Source organism: Panthera onca, chromosome B3, assembly GCF_046562875.1.
Source record: "Panthera onca isolate mPanOnc1 chromosome B3, mPanOnc1 haplotype 2, whole genome shotgun sequence".
Taxonomy (NCBI): Eukaryota; Metazoa; Chordata; class Mammalia; order Carnivora; family Felidae; genus Panthera; species Panthera onca.
This window is the reverse complement of record NC_138344.1, coordinates 29,890,805-29,910,447: the sequence shown is the minus strand read 5'-3', so window position 1 is coordinate 29,910,447 and position 19,643 is coordinate 29,890,805. Positions and strand designations below refer to the sequence as shown.

Genomic DNA, 19,643 nt, shown 5'->3' with positions numbered 1-19,643 from the left:
TTGGGAGCTTGGAAAGAACAGGATTGGAGGTTGGTGACAAGGTGGTCTCGGGAGAATGTGAGTGGATCTCTCAGAATTGACCCAGAAGCAGAGACTGCTTGTGTCCCATGTTGACGCTCTCCAAAATGTGCCCACTGTGAAGGAAGTTCTCAATGATCAGGTGGACAAGATTCCTACCCAGTGGATGAGTAGATATCTATCAGCTTCTTCCCTCAGCTACCCCCGGGCCCACTCAAAAGTGGTTTTGGAGGCAGGAACAGAGACCACCTATCCAAGTAAGGAGTTGACAACCTCTCCAAAGCTGAAGCAGCCACTGCCACTAACAAGACTCTAATTTCCAGTAGTGGAGGCCAATTCCACAAATCCAATGTATTGCAGTAGAGATGACCTGTCAGCATTTGATAGCAAGTTGGTTACACTGGACTCCTTCCATCAGAGAAGGCCCATGGTTTGTCCTCATTGGGATAAATATTTGTATTGGAGTTAAATATGCATTTCCTCTCCTTCATGCTTCTGTCAGGACCACCATTAGTGCACTTAATAAATGCCATCAGAACAACCCACTCAATACTGTTTCTGCCCAAGGAACTCACTTTACAGTAAAAACAGAAGTGAAGCAATGGGCTGATGGACATGGGATTCATGGGGCTTACCACACCCCAGGAGAGTTGGACTGATAGAAAATAGAATGGGCTGTTGAAGATCAGTTAGAGCATCTTGGTAGACAACCTCTTGCGAGTTTGGGATATTGTCCTCCAAGACATGGTATGTGGGCTCAACCAGCAACAAATTTATAGTGATAAAATTTTCGTATTTGTCACTATTGAACCAAATAACCCCCCTTTCAAAAAAAATTTTTGTTCTTATATCTGCTCTATATCTGCTGGTTTAGAGGTTTTGATACCCAAGGGAGGAAAGCTTCAATCTGGGGACATATAGGAAGTTAATAGTGCCAACCAGCCAGTATGGGCTCTCTATGCCACTGGATGAACAGGCCCAAAGGGAGGTCATGGTGTTGGCTGGAATGATTGATTAAGATCTGTGCTGTACAATTTACGGCCAATGTGGCCATTATAAATTAATTTAAATTAAGCAAAATGAGAAATTCCGTTCCTCAGTCACAATAGCCACACGTTGGCTGGTCAGTATCTACACATGGCTATTGGCTACCATATTGGGCTATAGCATATAGCTATTGTCTACAGAATTAGGCAGAGCAGATGTGGAACATTTCTATCACTGCAGAAAGTTGCATTAGACAGTGCCGATTTAGACTATCAAAGGGTAATAGGGAGGTTATTACAACAAGACCTGAAGAAATGAGGTTGACTCTCGGGGAACCCTCTGCTTTACCTGCTAGTACTGGTATGAGTGGTGGTCAAAATGGAAGAAAATCTACACAAACATATTATTTATTATTTACTTATTAATTTTTTAAGAGAGAGAGCATGGGGGAGAGGGGCAGAGAGAGAGAATCTTAAGCAGGCTCCATAGTTAGTGAGCCCAACACGGGGCTCCATCCCATGACTCTGGGATGAAATCAAGAGTTGGGCGCTCAACTGACTGGTGCCACCCAGGTGCCCCACAACAAACAAATTTAGGCAGGACCACCAGGTCTCAGACCCCTCAAGAATAATGGTCCAGGCAACCTTACCAGATAAAGAACCCCTGCCAACTGAGGTGTTGGCTGAAGGCAAAGTCAACCTAGAGTAAATGGTAGAGGAGGGAGGTCACACCTTAGCCAAGGCATAGAGCCCCATATTCCCTACCCGCAGTTTCTTCCTTGCTCAGCCATGTGTATATTCATATATTTTAATGAATTTATCTTATATTTCCCTTTAATCCACTATTGTATATATTGTTTGCAGAATATTGGGACAGGATTGGGACAGAATTAGAGAAGGAATGGACCTTACCCCAGAAATCTTGGACTTGGAGTTGTATAGAGTAACAATAAAAGAATGAAAACATCGTCAGTTTGGCAGGCTGGAACTTTGGTGGTGGTGGGGGGGGGGGGCACTATAAGCATGAAAAGCAGGCAGAACTGTAATAGGACTTTATTGGTTATTTTGGCTGCTCCGAGTTTGACTCTCCCAATAACCTTCCCATGTTAGTTTAAGTAGAGCTGGTTTCTGTTGTTTGCAAACAGAACTTCTGACTGGTACAGAAGGATAAATATTGGCAAGGAATTGACCACAAGGCTATTTGCAGATGACGTGCTTGTCTTCCTAGAAATTCCTGGAGAATCAATAGGGAAAAAAAATAGAAAACATTAAACAATTAATGTGGTGACCAGATATAAAATTGCTTTCCTGTTTATCAGCCTTCTTCTGCAAGGAAATTTAATTTTTAAAATCCCATTTCAAAAAACATAAAATAAAACCCCATTTTCCATGTAAAATAAAACTAGACCCACAAGGGCCTTGAATGCCAGACTCTTTTGTCTTGATGGTGCTGAAGAGCAAAAGAGAAGGTGTGAGATCATCTAGACCCATCAGAAAGCTGAACAGGGGAGTGTGCAGGAGGGTGAGGGCTCCGGAGACTTATTCCCCCTGGGACATGCCCGTGGCTGCTGCCCGCTGGGCCCAGGAGGGGCGCTGCGGCTTGAGAGCAGTGACAGAGGTAGTGAATGCTGTGCTGGTGGGGCGTGCAAGGGCTCACCCACGGGAGGGCAGGAGGGACAGGAGTTCTGGTGTGGTCTCCAGGGTGTGAGTCAGTGCCGCTCCTCGGGCCACAGCAGATCCACCTTTTGTGGGCCCTTAGGCTTGTGTACATTGGAGGACTTCTGTAAGGAAAATAATAAAAATTATAAATATAAAATCAGGTATGAACATGAATAATTACTGGGAATAAGAAACCAAAACAACCAACAAAACAATGTATAAGAAAAGCTGACATAGTACAAATATGACAAAATCCCCCCAAATAACACAGAATTCCCCCAAAAGTTTCTTTTGGCTTCACGACTTATTGATAAAGTTGGAAATTTTCAGGATTGTTGCCAAATTGGGGGAAACCTCTATCAAATATCTTTGATAAGTGAGCTGTAAGATTGCAGGGGGAGGACCAGTCTTAAATATTTGGAATTGATGGCTCATTAACCAGAGCAATTCAGATGCATTCTTAAATTGCTGCTACATTGTTTTTAGCTACATAATTGTGTAAGAAAATTACTCTTGCGCTATGTACGCTGTAGTTATTGACGAGTATGTGTAGGAGTTTTGTCACTGGAACACTTGTTTCTCTGGGCCGTCTTGTTCTGTTGGGGATTTCATGTGCCATTTCATCTGGAAATACCAGACCACATCAGGACAAGATGCATCAGTTACACTGAGATGTGATTCCATATAATGAGATGCATAAAACATACAACTTCACCCAGAAGTACTTGCTACTTGTAGGACTCCTGCAGTACACAAGCCCTACTAACGATGGAATTCTGACATTCTTTGAGAGGAGAGAATTTCCGTTTTGACTGGGCATCCATGAGAAATGAGTCCTATGTTCTGATGGTGGAAGCATTTTTTACCGACCAGCTCTGGTTCTGTACATTTCAAACCTTGTTTCTCCTCCACAACCTGCCAGTACTGGGTGCTGACACATTCATATTTCATATAAATTCATATTTCACTATGACCTCTGGTCTGCACCCTTTTGTCATGATAATGGGTGAGTTGGCATGGTGGGTATTGCTGGGTAGGAGTATTATTGCCAAACGGCTAGCAATAATTTAGCTATACATCAGAGTGATTGTAAAGTACATAACTATATCCCACTAAACCAAATCTTCAATTCAACTTCCCCTTGGTCAGGTCCCAAAGATGTCCACAGCTATCCAACACCATCCAACATGGTGGAAATATGACATGGGAGTTACAGTGGAAGAGGCAGTGATCTTAATGGAAACATTTCACTTCTGTAAGTTTTACAGAAACATTGTGACCATGTAAATGCATCGCTAAGATCCTTCACAGGGCTTTGGAGAAGATCTGTGTGAGTTTAATTGACATCACAGTATACCCACCTTTGGCTTTCGCTTTCAAACCAGGGGTTGGGGAACCAGGGAATAGTCCCATTAATCATTCCTCTCACTGAAAATCACAACACAGTCCACACCACATACCTCATGCTCACCCTCTCATCTATTCTCACTACAACCTATGAGGCAGGAAATAGCATTCCCGGGCCACAGGTGAAAAAGGGAGGCCCAGAAAGGAAGGACTCTTGGCCAGGGTCACACAATCAACAAGCAATACAGCCCAGCTCTTGTGTCCAGTCCAGGGCGCAGTGCCTACACAAGGCCTACACTGTCACATTTGCACCCACAGTCATCCTGACAGAGAGACAAGGAAGGTGTTATGCTTCTATTTTATAGAGGCAGTAGCTATTATAATTACCTCTCATACCTGCACCCACAGGACGGTTGACAAGCCACTTGTACATCCATGAGTTTATTTAACTGTAACAGCAATCTGCAGGGAGTGCTATCCTCTTTTCTGATAGAGGAAACTGAGGTTCATGGAGGTCATGTGACCTAATTAAAGTCCAACAGCAAGGCACTCCAAGGAGGCACTCCAAACCAGGTCTCCTCACTCTTGGTTCAATGCTCTTTTCACTGCACTTTGCTTTCTTCCCCATTAGAGATCAAAGGAACCCCAGAGTATCATCTAGTCCCATTCCCTTTTGCCACAAATGAGAAACTAAAGCCCAGAGAAGGGAAAGGACTTGCCCAGGTAACACAGATTCTTAACCTAACTGTCAAGTCTGTGTCTCTGCCTCATTTCTCCAGGAGACTTCATCTGCTCCCCCATGTCTAGGGGACCACAATGCTGGCTGGATCTTTGCCCTGACCTCTGACTGACCCATCCAGAAACAGCATATACTAAGTAAGCCTATCACTGTCTTACTGCCCAAACCCCTCTTTTTGGAAATAGTCTCTAACCACAGCTCCCACTGAAGAGGGAGGGGTATCTTAGTCAGCCCTGTTTGTGCTGCGTAGCCCTGCTCCATGGCCACAGCTCATTGGATGATACCTATGAGGGAGGCCAATCCTATATGAGCAAGGCTAGACTTAGGCACTCTGGTGCAGGGCCAGAGTAGGTGGGCAGTCTGAGCACTGGAAGGAGCCCAGACAGACTCAAATTCGGAGCCGCTTGGCGGAAAGGCAGAAGCACAGAAAAGAGACTAGGGGACCCCAGAAAGAGCCTCCACTCTGTTCCTTTACCAATCCCATGATTCCTAGCAGTAACTTCCAGGTTATTTTTCTCACACTCCCCACATTGAATGGGTTCCCATGAGTGGTTTTTTGTACCATGCAACTTAGACACTATAGAATTAATTTATTTTTATTTTTTAACTAGTCTAATGGGTGGTACAATCATATGGTTCACAAATCTAAACAAAAAGGATACATTTGGAAGTCTCACTCCCACCCCTGTTTCCAAACTCTATTCCTTAGTCCCCAGAAGGGACTTTTCCCACTTTTATTTATTTCTGGTGTATCTTTCTCAGCATTTCTTTATGCAATTATATGCAAATGTGAATATATATATTCTTACTACCTTCCCCTTCCCATGCTTAAACAAAAGTAGCATACTGGTGATTTGGGACTTTCTGTGGTTCCATACAAATTTTAGGATTGTTTGTTCTAGCTCTGTGAAAAATAATGGTGATATTTTGATAGGGATTGCATTAAATGTATGGATTGCTTTAGGTAGTGCAGACATTTTAACAATATTTGTTCTTCTAATGCATGAGCATGGAATGTCCTTCCATTTCTTTGTGTCTTCTTCAATTTCTCTCATCAATGTTTTATAGTTTTCAGAGTACAGGTCTTTCATTTCCTTCATTAAGTTTATTCCTAAGTATCTTATTCCTTTTTTATACAACTGTAAATGGGATTGATTCTTTAAATTCTCTTTCTACTGTTTCATTACTGGTGTATAGATATGGAACAATTTCTGTATATTGATTTTGAATCCTGCAACTTTACTGAATTCATGTATCAATTCTGGTAGCTTTTTTGTGGAGTCTTTCTTTTTCTATATAGAGTATCATATCATCTGCAAATAGTGAAAGTTTTGACTTGTTCCTTGCCAATTTGGATGCCTTTTATTTCTTTGTGTTTGATTGCTGAGGCTAGGACTTCCAGTATTATGTTACATAAAAGTGGCAAAAGTGGTAAGACATTCCTGTCTTATTCCTGAGAGAGGAAAAGCTCTCAGTTGTTCCCCATTGAAGATGACATTAGCTGTGGGTTTTTCAGATATGGCCTTTATCATGTTGAGGCACGTTCCCTCTAAACCTACTTTGTTGAAGGTTTTTATCATGAATGGATGATATACTTTGTCACATGCTTTTTCTTCATCTATTGAGAGGATTATATGGTTTTTATCCTTTCTTTTATTAATTTAGAGTACCACATTGATTGATTTGCAAATATTGAACCACCCTTGCAACCCAGGAATAAATTCCACTTAATTGTGGTGAATGATTTTTTAATGTTTTCTTGGATTTGGATTGCCATTATTTTATTGAGAATTTTTGTATCCATGTTCATCAGGGATATTGGCCTGTAGTTCCCTTTTTTAGTTGAGTCTTTATCTGTCTTGGTGTCAGGGTAATGCTGGCCTCATGGAATGAATTTGCAAGTTTTCCTTCATTTTCTACTTTGTGGAATAGTTCGAGAAGAATAGGTATTAACTCTTCTTTAAATGTTTGGTAGAATTCACCTGTGAAGCTATCCTGCCCTGGACTTCTGTTTGTTGGGAGATTTTTGATTACTGAACCAGTTTCTTTGCTGGTTATCAGTCTGACCCCGAATAGTCAAAGCAACCTTGAAAAAGAAAAGCAGGGCGCCTGGGTGATCTGACTTCAGCTCAGGTCATGATCTCATAGTTCATGAGTTTGAGTTCTACATCAGGTGAGCCTGAGCCCCGTTTTAGGTTAGCATGAGCCCCACTTTGGTTAAAACACAAGCCCTGGGTGAGCCCCATTTCTCTCTCTCTCTCTCTCTCTCTCTCTCTCTCTCTGCCCCTCGTGGGATTCTTTTTCTCTTTGTCTGCCCCTTGCTCACTTGTTCTCTCTCTCTCTCTCTCTCTCTCTCTCTCTCAAAAAAGAAAAAAAAAGAAAAGCTGGAGACATCACATTTCGGAACTTCACATTATATTACAAAGCTGCAGTGATCAAAACAGTACAGTACTGGCACAAAAATAGACACATAGATCAATAGAACAGAATAGAAACCCCAGAAATGAACCCACAACTATCTGGTCAATCTTTGACAAAGCAGGAAAGAATATCCAATGGAAAAAAGACAACAAGTGGTCTCTCCAACAAATGGTGCTGGGAAAACTGGACAGCAACATGCAAAAGAATGAATCTGGACCACTTTCTTATGCCATACACAAACATAAATTCAAAATGGATTAAAGACCTAAATGTGAGATGGGAAATTATAAAAATCCTAGAGGAGAATACAAGCAGTAATTTCTTTGACATTGGCCGTGGCAACTTATTTCTAGATATGTCTCCTCAGGCAAGGGAAACAAAAGCAAAAATAAACTATTGGGTCTTCATCAAAATAAAAAGCAGCTGCACAACAAAGGAAACAATAAAATGAAAAGGCAACCTATGGAATGGGAGAAGATATTTGCAAAATGATGCATCTTTACATATTTAGTATGCAAAATATATAAAGAACTTACAAAACTCAACACCCAAAAAACCAAAAATGGGCAGAAGACATGAACAGACATTTTCCCAAAGAAGACATCCAGATGGCCAACAGACACATGAAAAGATGCTCAACAACATTCATCATCAGGGAAATACAAATCAAAACTACAATGAGATATCACCTCACACCTGTCAGAATGGCTAAAATCAACAATACAAGAAACAACAGGTGTTGGCAAGGATGTGGAGAAAGGGGAACCCTCTTGTACTGTTGGTGGCAATGTAAACTGGTGCAGCCACTCTGGCGAACAGTATGGAGGCTCCTCAAAAAGTTAAAAATAGAACCACCCTATGACCCAGCAATTGCACTACTAGGTATTCACCCAAAGAATACAAAAACACTAATCAAAAGGGATACATGCACCCCAGTATTTATAGCAGCATTATCTACAATGGACAAATTAGGGAAACAACCCAAATGTCCACTGACTGATGAATGGACAAAGAAGATGTGGTATTTATATATAATGGAATATTACTCAGACATAAAAAAGAATGAAATCTTGCCATTTGCAATGATGTGGATGGAGCCAGACAGTATTATACAAAGCAAAATAAATCAGTCAGAGAAGGACAAATGCCATATGACTTCACTCATGTGAAATTTAAGAAACAAAACAAATGAGCAAAGAGGAAAAAAAGAGAGAGAGAGAGACAGGCAAACCAAGAAAGTGGCTCTTAACTATAGAGAACAAACTGATGGTTATCAGAGGAGAGCTGATAAGCTCAAGGAGAGCACTTGTGATGAGCACTTGATGTTGTATGAAAGTGATGAATCACTATATTGTACCCTTGAAACTAATATTACACTGTATGTTAACTAACTGGAATTTAAATAAAAACTTAAAGACATTTTAAAAAAAAGTAGCAGCGGCACCTGGGTGGCTCAGTTGGTTAAGTGTCCAACTATTGGTTTCAGCTCAGATCATGATCTCACTGTCCATTAGTTTGAGCCCCACATTGGGCTCTGCACTGACAGTGCAGAGCCTGCTTGGGATTCTCTCTCCTCCCTCTCCCTCTGCCTCACTCTTTTCTCTGCCCTTCTCTCTCTCTCTCTCTCTCTCTCTCTCTCTCAAAATAAGTAAATAAACTTTTAAAATAAGTAGCACACTATATACATTGCTCTGTATCTTCCTATTTTCATGAACAGTCCTGGAAATCATTCCATGCCATAAAGTGATGCAATTTTCTTTACAATCAAAGTCCATGGTTCATGTTTGGTGCAGTTCCCCACCCCCCCATCCCCTGCCGAGGCCTGTCATTTCATGTAAAACAAAAGAGAGGCAATATCAGGAAATATTCCCGGTCTCTCAGCTGGTGGGGAGAATGGCAGAGGTGAGGCTTTGAGGGGTGCCTGGGTGGCTCAGTCGAAGCATCCGACTTCAGCTCAGGTCATGATCTCCTGCTTTGTGAGTTCAAACTGGGTCAGGCTTTGTGCTGACAGCTCAGAGCCTGGAACCTGCTTCAGAGTCTATTGTCTCCCTCTCTCTTCCCCTCCCCTGCTTGCTCTCTCTCTCTTTCTCTCTCTCTCAAAAGTAAATAAAAATTAAAAGAAGAAGAAGAAGAAGAAGAAGAAGAAGAAGAAGAAGAAGAAGAAGAAGAAGGAGGAGGAGGAGGAGGAGGAGGAGGAGGAAGAGGAGGAGAAGGGGAATGAGAAGAAGAACAAGTGAGGCTTTGACCAGTGTCTGCCGGAGACTGAGGCGCCCGACCTAGGGATCTAGGGCTTGGCCATGGCAGGGATAAAAGCCCATCATCATCTTACCACAAGACTTGCTGGCCTCTGCCCCTCTTCAGCTTCCTCTGGTTTCTTCCCTGTGGAGTTTAGAAATAGGTCTCTCAACTACTTCAGACCATTCTCCCCATATTTCTCTTGCACAGAACTGCTCCACCCACTGAGTCGGTGACTGTAGAAACCGGAAAGCTGCTAAGGCCTCCCTTGCACGTCCCCCCTCTCCACCTGTCTCGGCACTGCTACGCTCACCTCTGCCCCTGGAGGGTCCTCCCTCCCCCATGGCAGCAAGGACTGCGGGCCCAGAACAGGCAGCTTCCCTTGCCCTCTGCCTTGTATCCATGGCCTTGGGGAGGCTGTGTTTGACTCCCCCGCCTGAGCTCCCCTGCCTTTACCCTCTGCCTCCCTCGGGCTTCCCTGGCCCCTGGCCCCTGCTTCTCCACACCCCTTATTCCTGCCCTCTGCCTAGTGCCCCACCGGAGGCACTGGGGCTGCCCTGGGTGCCTGCCTCAGAATCACTCTTCCCATTTACTCTTTCTCCTTCTCCCCCACTTCTTTATTCCATTCTTCTGCAAATTGCTTTTGAAATTCTATTCCTGCTCCAATACTCACTTCCACTGAAATGCCTTTCTTGACTTTCCAGCCTGCTCCAACACCCCACCAACAATTTACTGCTGGTCACCTCCTCTTGTAGTGAACTGTAGTGCATTTGTCTTTCATTCTTCTCTCTCCTTGCCATCTCTCTCTCTCTCTCTCTTTTTTTTTTTTTTTTTTTTGCTTTTGGCTTTGGTAGGGCCATTGCACCAAGTTGGTGTCAAGTGCGTCTCTATACCTGAAAGGAGTGATTATTTTATTTTATTTTATTTTATTTTATTTTATTTTATATGTTTATTTATTTTTGAAAAGAGAGAGATAAAGCAGGTGAGGGGCAGAGAGAGAAGGGGACAGAGGAGCTGAAGTAGGCTTCTATGCTGACAGCAGAGAGCCTAATGTGGGGCTCAAACTCACGAACTGGGAGTTCACGACCTGAGCTCAAGTTGGACACTTAACCAACTGAGCCACCAGGTGCCCCAGGAGTGATTATTTTATATGACTGCACATGCACTGTCGTCCCCAGCAGGGCCTGAGAGCCCCTGCTCCAGCTACTCCTTCAGTTGGGAAAACTCCCTGAACTCTAGGGGGACACGCAGAAGAATAGGACGTCCTTGCTGCCCTGCAGGATCCCCCAGTGTGTTGTAGAAGACAAGTCCTGTGTAAGGATAACTGGGGACTACAGGTTGTATTTGTGGTGGAACTTCATCCCCTTTAGTAGTTGTTAAGCATTTTTTGAGCATCTATTATGTGTCAGGCATCGTGCTGTTACTTCACTTATGTTGCCTCATTTCATTTTAACAACCACTGCAAGTTTGGTATTGTTAACTTCACTGTACAGATGAGAAAACTGAAGTGAGAAACTTGAGTAACTTACATGAGGTGACATAGGAGGTTCAGAGTCAGGATTTGATTCCAGGATAGTTTGACCCCAACGCTAGGTTCCTTCACTGGCTAGAGCAGCCCTCTCTCAGCTCTGATAGCAAAAAGGAGCAGCTTTCACGCTGGTTCCTTACCTTGTCTCTTTTCTACCCTCAGTGTAACAGGCTGGGGACAGAGCTGGCCCCGGAGGATGGAAGAGGACAATTGGCCTGCACGGGGCTGGAGGGTGGGAAGCAGTGCTTGTCTGTTTGTGTGCACACATGCACAAGGACACAGCTAGTAGGGACAGTAGATCTTACGGGAGTAAATGAGGCTATCCTTGCCTTTTAATGCACTAGCATCTTCACTTGTGTGGAAGCCTTAATACCACCAGAATCACAACTGATAGGAACCCCTAGTTCAAAAAGAGCTACACCCTTCGATCAACAAACCATTACTGAGGTCTTCCCATAAGTGGGGCATGGAATAAAGAGATGCATGAGAAACAGACCTTTCTCCTAAGAGCTCATAACACTGTCCATCACCATGTGGCAAGTAGCTTGACAGAAGAATGCCTGGGGGCTGGGGGGCTGTCAGAGCACAGGGAAGAGGATTTCACTCAGCTTGAGGAGGTAGGTCAGGAATCCTTCTTGGAGGTGATGCCTGAGCTGAATTTTAAAGGATGAGCAGTCTTTCAAGTAAAGGCAGGTGAGAGAGGGCATGCCAGCCCATGTGTGTAATGTGTCCAAAGGCTGGGAGAGGAGAGGGGGCAAGGCAGTTTTGGAGAACAGTAAATAGTTGAGTATGACCAGAGCCTCCGCCAGGGGCTTTGTTACAAAGGGTCATTTGCCAAGGTAGGAGTTTGGTCCCTGTTCAGTAGATAAAGAGAATTAATAAAATCCTTTAAGTGAGGGTAAGGCATGGTCAGAGTTGCATTTTAGAGAGATCATTCCAGGAGCTGTCTTATTCTAAATGGTGCCTGGAGAGCAGCCCCTATTATAGCCTCCAGTACTTCTTGCACAAACACACACAAAAAAACACAAAAATGCAAAACAATTCTGAAAATCAAAACTGACAGATAATCAATTACGAGATTCTGAAAGACAAAACAATTGCTTGTCCATGCTTCAACTAGGAAACAAAGCAATCCACTGACATACATAAAGATAGAAATACACTTAATTCTCTTTGTCATCCAGAGACCCCAAATATTTAACAACTAGAAAATTGCACAACTGCCCTTTTGCTGTCATGGGCTGCTTTTTTGAGGTAGCCAGTGCAGTGTTCTCAACTTCCTGTCCTTTTTCTTCTTTTGTAAAGATTGTATTTTGAAGTAATTGCTACACCTAACATGGGGCTTGAACTCACAACCCTAAGATCAATAGGGAGGAAGAAGTTAGAAAAATAAAACAGAGGGCACTTGAGTGGCTCAGTTGGTTGAGTGTCCGACTTCGGCTCAGGTCATGATCTCACGGTTTGTGAGTTCGAGTCCCACATCAGGCTCTGTGATGACAGCTCGGAGCCTGGAGCCTGCCTCAGATTCTGTCTCCTTCTCTCTCTGCCCCTCCCCACTTGTGCTCTATCTCTCTGTCTCTCAAAAATAAATACATGTAAAACAATTTTTTTTTGAAAAATAAGAAAACTAAGCCCAAGTAAAGTAGAAGAAAGGAAATAATAACAAAAATGAGTCAAATAGGAAGGCAATTAATTTATTAATTAAATTTAGCAATGTTGCTGGATCCATCCTCTGTATACCAAAATCAGTAGTACTTCTAACCACCTACAGTTAGTGAAATTCAACAATGAGACCATTTCCAGTAACATTAAAAAAGCAACAAATTTATAGGAACACATCTAGTGAAAGGTGTACAAGACCACATACTATATTACTGAGAAAAATCAAAGAAAACCGAAATCAAGGGAGGAGGGGATGTACCATGTTCATAGATTAAAGGACTAAGAACATTCATACCAGCACCATTCTAAATACCCTAAACTAGAAACAACCCAAATGGTCCTCAACAATAGAATGCACAAATTCAGCATGATGTAATCCTACAACTGAATACATTCAGCAATGAGAATGAACAAACTTCTGCTGCATGCAGCAACCCAGATGAATTCCATAAACATCATGTGGAACGGTACACATTTATTTCATTTATAAAAAGTTCAAAAACAGACAAAATGACTCTATGGTGTTAGAAGTCTGGATAGCAGGAGATAAAGACAAAGGAGGGGCTAGGAGAGATTTCTGATGTTAGTCATCTGTTTCCTGACCTCGTGGTGGCTTCACAAGGGTGTATGGCACAAGCCATACATTTATGGTTTGTGCACTTTTCTGAATATGTTTCAATTCAAAAACTCAATAAAAAAAGAATATTCAGGAAATGGAAAATTGTAATATAAAGGACTTACAAGGTTTCTCAAATCTATAATCCAGATGAATTCTGTGTCATATGTGGATACTGCAGCTCAGCAAAAGAGCTGAGCACTTTATAGTTATTCATTTATTTAGCCCTCTCTGATTAAATAGTGTTCTATGAAATAGGCAATACTCTTATCATCCACCTACCCACTCTCAATTTGAAGATAGTTGCAAAAGTCTGGAAAAAAAAAATTAGTGAATATCATTTCTCATTTTCCAGGTGAGAAAACAGGCCCAGAGAGTTTAAAAAAAATTTTTTTAACACTTATTCATTTTTGAGATTGAGAGAGACAGAGCATGGGTAGGGAGGGGCAGAGAGAGTGGGAGATACAGAATCAGAAGCAGGCTTCTGATGCTGAGCTCGAACTCATGGACCGTGAGATCATTTCCTGAGCCAAAGTCAGAAGCCCAACCAACTGAGCCACCCAGGCACCCCAGGCCCAGAGAGGTTAAAGTAACTTCCGCAAAGTCAAAAGATAACTAAGGAGTAAGAACCAAGAGTCAAACCTTGGCAGTTTAGTCCCAGGACTCATGCCCTATGCCACTCTGCAGAGTCAGCTTGTCAGCTGTTTCTCTTCCATTCCACTCCTTCCCCAGTTCCTGGAACAGTGTTTCTCAAGCTACGTAATTCATTCCACAGTCCATGTGGTGTCTTTGCCCATGTTTGATGACACTAAAAACAATAGCGCTTCCTATTGTATTGCAGCACTTGCCAATAATGGACAAACTTTTTAAGAGCTTGGAACCCTGTGCCAGGAAAATCACTGAACAAAAAGTCTTCTGTATTTTTGTCACTAGAAGCAGAGTTGGGAAGGGCACATAATACACATGTTCACTGCCAAGAAACTTGCATAATGATTTTCTGCATCTTTAAAGCCCTGAATCCATTAAGGCTTTTTAACTGGTATTTACCACACAAAGGGCAGATATTATCCATATCCATCCCCAAGCTCCTCTTCATGCCATCTTTTATCTAGAACTGTTAAAATTGCTCAGTTAACTATGCATAAACATGTGGAATAATCAGTATTCTCAGCTATGTAAAAATGCAGAAAAAATTTTTAGGAAATATACCAATTATGAACAGTAGTTATCTTTGGGTTGTAGCTTTTTGCGTTGGTTTTTATTTTTTATTTTTTGGTATCCTCAAATTTTCTACAATGATTATATGTCACCTTTTAAATAATACAATTTTTAAAATCAGCTCAGAGTACATAAATTTTTATATAATCATGTAATCATAATTATGTCAAAATGTGTATATAGTAAAAGACTGGAAGAATTGTTAATAATAATTTTTTCTGGATGTAGGGCAATGAGTTTTTTTCTCATTCTACTTTTTAGAACTTTCCAATTTTTCTGTAACAATCATATCAGTCAAGATTCTTGATTGCAGGGGTGCCTGGGTGGCTCAGTCAGTTAAATGTCAGACTTCGGCTCAGGTCATGATCTCACTGCTCGTGAGTTTGAGCCCCATGTCAGGCTCTGTGCCTGCTTCAGATTCTGTTTCTGTCTCTTAGCCCCTCCCCTGCTCATGCTCTGTCTCTCTCTTTCTCAAATATAAATAAAAAATGAACATTTAAAAAAAGATAAAAAAGATAAAAAAAGATTCTTGATTATCAAGAGTGGAAATTGAGTCCAGCTACCTTAAGCAGAAAAGGCTTTATTATAAGATCATAAGGTGTTTCTCACTATCTTTTGGAAGCAAAGGAAGGCTTAGTAGGACAGAACCCAACCAAGGTCAAACCAAGGTCAACGATTTGGTTAGGAGACTGTCACTGGAACTGCTACCCAGGCACTCGTAGCCATCGCTGCTGCTGGACTCCCGATGCCTGCATTGCTATAACAAATATACTAACTGTCCCTCTATCTTTGTGTCACTCTTTCATGGTCCAGATTTCTGGGCAGGATCCCCTGATTCACTAACAACAATCATGTGCCCATGTTCTAGCTGCCTGAGCTCAGGGAGGACTGTCTGGCTCTTGACTGGGCTTCCCACAAGGTTCATACAATGGGGATCCTTCCAAATAGACAGGGAGTTCAAATGTGGGATAGCTCAAAAAAAAAGACAAATGTCTACTACACTCAGATATTGTTACTATTATTATTATTGTTTTTTGCAATGTCTCAAATCAGGCTTCAGAGCTGGTCTAATAAAGACACCAATCACCATAAGTAGGCATTGCTTTTATAATGGGAATAATAATTTTTTTTTTTTTATAAAACACAAACACTTTGTGTCTGTCACACAACATGGATCAGAGTGCATTTTACTTTACACAGTGTGGATTAAAAAACGGGGTTTTATTGGGAGAAGTTATAAGCCAAGGATCAGTGAAAAAAGGGCACGAGGACTCCATCTTCCCCTTGTTCCCCAGACAGGTGTGCCATGGTCAAGTGCCGCAGGACACAGACTGGGTCTGTGTTTCTGGGAATGGACCTCACACCCTTATTTGCTCCTTTTTTTCTAAGTACAACTTTGCCAGTGAAGGTAAAATCAGATTGCCTGAGCACTGGGCAGGAGGAATTTATAGAGTGCCAGGAGTTACCCGAGAAGGCTACTTTTCTAGAAAGGAGAAGTCTCCCGGTGAGTGGAAGGAGTCAGCAAGGGATAGTATGGGTATTGACACCCAGGTCTTGGCCTGGATGGGACGATGGGTGTGCTGTTCATTGAGCGAAACAACACAAGCAGAAGAGGGATAGGGTAGGCTTGGGGGAAATGATGAGTTTGGTTTGGGACGTGTTGAGTCTGGAGTACGTATCAGTCACTCCTGGACAAGGTCAGGGTTCCCATTATACACCCCCCACAGCAGCCTGCACCTCTCTTTTGTATTGCTAATCCTGAATGCACTTTAATCAATAACTGCAGAATTAGTATTGAATCTTTATTCCAGATCATGAGTTCCCAGAGGTCTTGGCTCAGGTCTAACCACTTCACTGTTATATCCCCAGCACCTGGCATTCGGTCAGGCACAGAGTAGGTAACCAATACATATGTGTTGAGTGAATTAATGAATCTCTGTGGAGACCTAGAGCAGGCAGTGGGATATGTGGATAGGAAACTGAAAGACCTGGGATGAAGATCTAGATTCAGAAGAGTTCCACACTTAGATAACTGAATCCAAGGCACTGGGTAAGCTGGGTTACCCACTGAGCCCAGGTGCATTGAGAAAACCAAAGAGCCTAAGCCAGAACCCTGGGAAACACCATCATACCAGGGAGGCAAGGAGGGGAGCAGCCAGAGGTAGGTAGAGAACTAAGAGAGAGGGTGGTGTTCCAGAAGCTAAGGCAGAAGAGAGTTTTCAGCATGGTGGAGTGAATGGAGTCAAATGCTGTCAGTTAGGAGTTCTTGTAAAATGAAAAACACCAGTACTTGTGAAGTTCTTGTGTGCCAGGCACTGTTCTAACAGCTCTCAATGTATTAACTCCCTTAATTTTCAAGACCACCAAGTGAGATGGGTGTTATCATTATTGTTCCCTCCCTAAAATGAGGATACTGAGGCACAGAGAGGCCACCCACCTAGGAAGTGGGAGGGCTGTATTCTGAACCTAGGTTATCTGTTTCCCAGGTCTGTGCTCTTCACCATTATATCTGCTGCCTCAGAGAAGAGGTAGCCGGTGGGTCACAAGTAACATCAGGGGGAACAAATTTCAGCGGGGCTGTGGGGTGAAGCTACATGGCAATGAGAAAAACGGTGAGTTGGAAGCAAGAGAGTCAAGACCAGAAGTCCAGCCCTTCGCTACAAAGAGTGGTCCAGCTACACTGACCCCACCTGGGAGTCCATGAGACATGCAGAACCTTGAGCCGCAGCCAGCTCTTCTGAATCAGGCTTTGCAGTTTAACAAGCTTCTTGGGTGATTCATGTGCCTGGTGAAGTCTAGTTGGACTAGATGATCTTTCAGGAACTTAGGCTGTGAAGAGAGAGAGACAGAAGAACACAGTGTTCAGTGAAAGGTTTTTTTAGGTTGGAGAGCCTTGAGCAGGTTTATAGACTGAGACCAGTAGTTTGCAACTCCTGTAACATCCTAGAAGCATCTGGGTGCTATTAAAAAATACTAGTTTCCTAAGGCCTACCCTCAGAAAGTCTGTGGCCCAGGTGATTCTAATGAATCTACATGGCCTACCCAAGGGGAAGGCACAAGTAAGGAAGGACAGGATGGAGGTGGAGACGCCAGGGAATAAAAAAATGGATGAAGGTCTCCTCAGGGAAATGGGAAGGGATGGGGTAAGGATGAAGAAATGCAAAGATGTTTTGTGGAAGGAGGGAAAGCAGTAACAATAAAGCAGAGAGAAATGTGTAGAGGGTGGGGACCCGCAGGCCTGAGAGCCATGATTGGTTGATTCTTTAAATGCTAACTAGGACATGCATGGTGTGAGAAGAGGGTACTTTAAGTCAGATGGTGTTACTGGCCTGCTCAGGGCCTTGCAGTATGTTTCCATCACACATGGCTTACTAGGCCCTTGGTGACTTCATTCTCTGCTCTCCACTGACCTCCAGCACACCAACCTCTTCAGTATTCCTTTTCCCACTGACCATGTTCCTGCCTCAGGGCCTTTGCACTTGCTACTCCCACCTATGGGCTGTTGTTCCTCCAGATACTCACATGGCCTGTTCCCTTACTTCAGTCCGGTCTCCTCCAATGCCCTCTTCTCAGAGAAGACTTCCCACATCACTCTCTATTCCCTTTCTCTGAATTGTTTTCTGTTACTGCCCAACATCAGGTCATAAAGCTACTTGCCTATTTGTTTAGGTCTGCCTTCTCTACCAGAACACAAATTCCATTGTCTTGTTCACTGTGGAAAACCCACCACCTAGAACAGTGAGGCACAGAGGTGTGCTTGTAAAAAGTTTGATGAATGAATAAATGACAGGTGCTGCTTGGTGCAAATAAATAGGATACTGAAATGAACAGGTATTGTTGAGAGTGCCTGGGGAAGGTGACTAGGTAGGGAGATTGAGGAAGAATAAGATGAGTAAGGACAAGTAAACAGGCAACTTAAAGGCCTGATCGAGGAGGAAGCAAAGGGTTGTAGCAGCAAGAAAGACTATGGTTTCTGCACTACACCAGCAACTCTGTGTTGGTCTGGGAAAGTCTGTTAATCTTCTAAACCTCAATCTCCCCATCAGTAAAATGAGGTTGATGACCATAGTACCCTCCACGTAAGTGTATGATGGGGGTTAAGTGAGCTAGTAGTTCTGGGTGGCTCAGTTGATTAAGCATCGGATTTAGGCTCAGGTCAGGATTTCATGGTTGGTGGGTTCGAGCCCTGCATCTGGCTCAGTGTTAGTAGTGCAGAGCCTGCTTCGGATTCTCTCTCACTCTCTCTCTCTCTCTCTCTCTGTCCCTCTTCTACTCGCACTCTTTCTCTCTCAAGAGATAAATAAACTTTTTAAAAAAATGTAAAGAAACTATAAGCTCTCAATACGTGCTAATTACTGTGATCAATCCCAGATCGTGGGAAGAGTGTGAAATGTTGTCACCTAAAAAAAAGTTTCTGTAATCATTCCAAGTGTTGACCCAAAATGTCCCATCCTGATATAGCCTTGACTTGTTACCTTGCCACCACCCACCATCCACACAAACATGTCTCTGCTTTGCCAAAGCCATCAGCAGCCTTTTCTCCTTTCTTTTTCTTCTTTTTTAAGTGTTTATTTATTTTTGACAGAGACAGAGCGCGAGCAGGGGAGAAACAGAGAGAGAGGGAGACACAGAATCCGAAGCAGGCTCCAGGCTCTGAGCTGTCAGCACAGAGCCCGACATGGGGCTTGAACCAACAAACCACGAGATCATGACCTGAGCCGCAGTTGGACCCTTAACCTATTTGAGTCACCCAGGCGCCCCGCCTTTTCTCCTTTCTGATGACTCTTCTGAGAACTACCCTATCGCCTGGCACAATAAGTTCTCCATAAATTGTTGGAGTTCACTACAATTCTCCCAAACAGTGCTGCTTAAGTGTTATCTTGTCAGGAAAACCTTGATGTGAATATGTGGCTCTGGCCTTTTTAAGGAAGATGGGCTACGTACAAAGACAGCATTCCACGGGCTCGGAATCATCTATAAGTCTGGCATAGTAAACATACCTCAATAGGACGGGAGTGGGTTTGTTCCTCTGGAACTTCCCTGATATGCCTTAGGCGTCCAAGGGCGGCCAGAGGCCAAGAGCTGGCGTGGAACCGTCGACTCCTTTAAAAGGCGTGGCCTCGCTGTAGCCGCCGCGGGAGTGATTGGCTCAAACTGCCGGGGGCGGGACTCGGTTGCCAGGGAGCGGCGCGGGGAGCTCGGGGAGCTCGGGGA

At 43.1% G+C, this 19,643-nt stretch overlaps 1 long non-coding RNA gene across 2 annotated transcripts; it reads right to left on the bottom strand.

Annotated features, from left to right (window-relative positions):
- Nucleotides 1-1,484: 1,484 nt before the first annotated feature.
- On the bottom strand, nucleotides 1,485-19,545 carry LOC144616722 (uncharacterized). 2 transcript variants are annotated; one of them, XR_013556376.2, is made up of 4 exons: nucleotides 19,430-19,545; nucleotides 17,115-17,258; nucleotides 2,662-2,785; nucleotides 1,485-2,238 (listed from the first exon to the last, which is right to left on the bottom strand). It is a non-coding gene; the product is annotated as an uncharacterized LOC144616722 (long non-coding RNA). The 2 variants fall into 2 exon arrangements; XR_013556375.2 differs by having other exon boundaries at nucleotides 1,487-2,238; nucleotides 17,120-17,258; nucleotides 19,430-19,544.
- Between the last annotated feature and the right edge of the window lie 98 nt (nucleotides 19,546-19,643).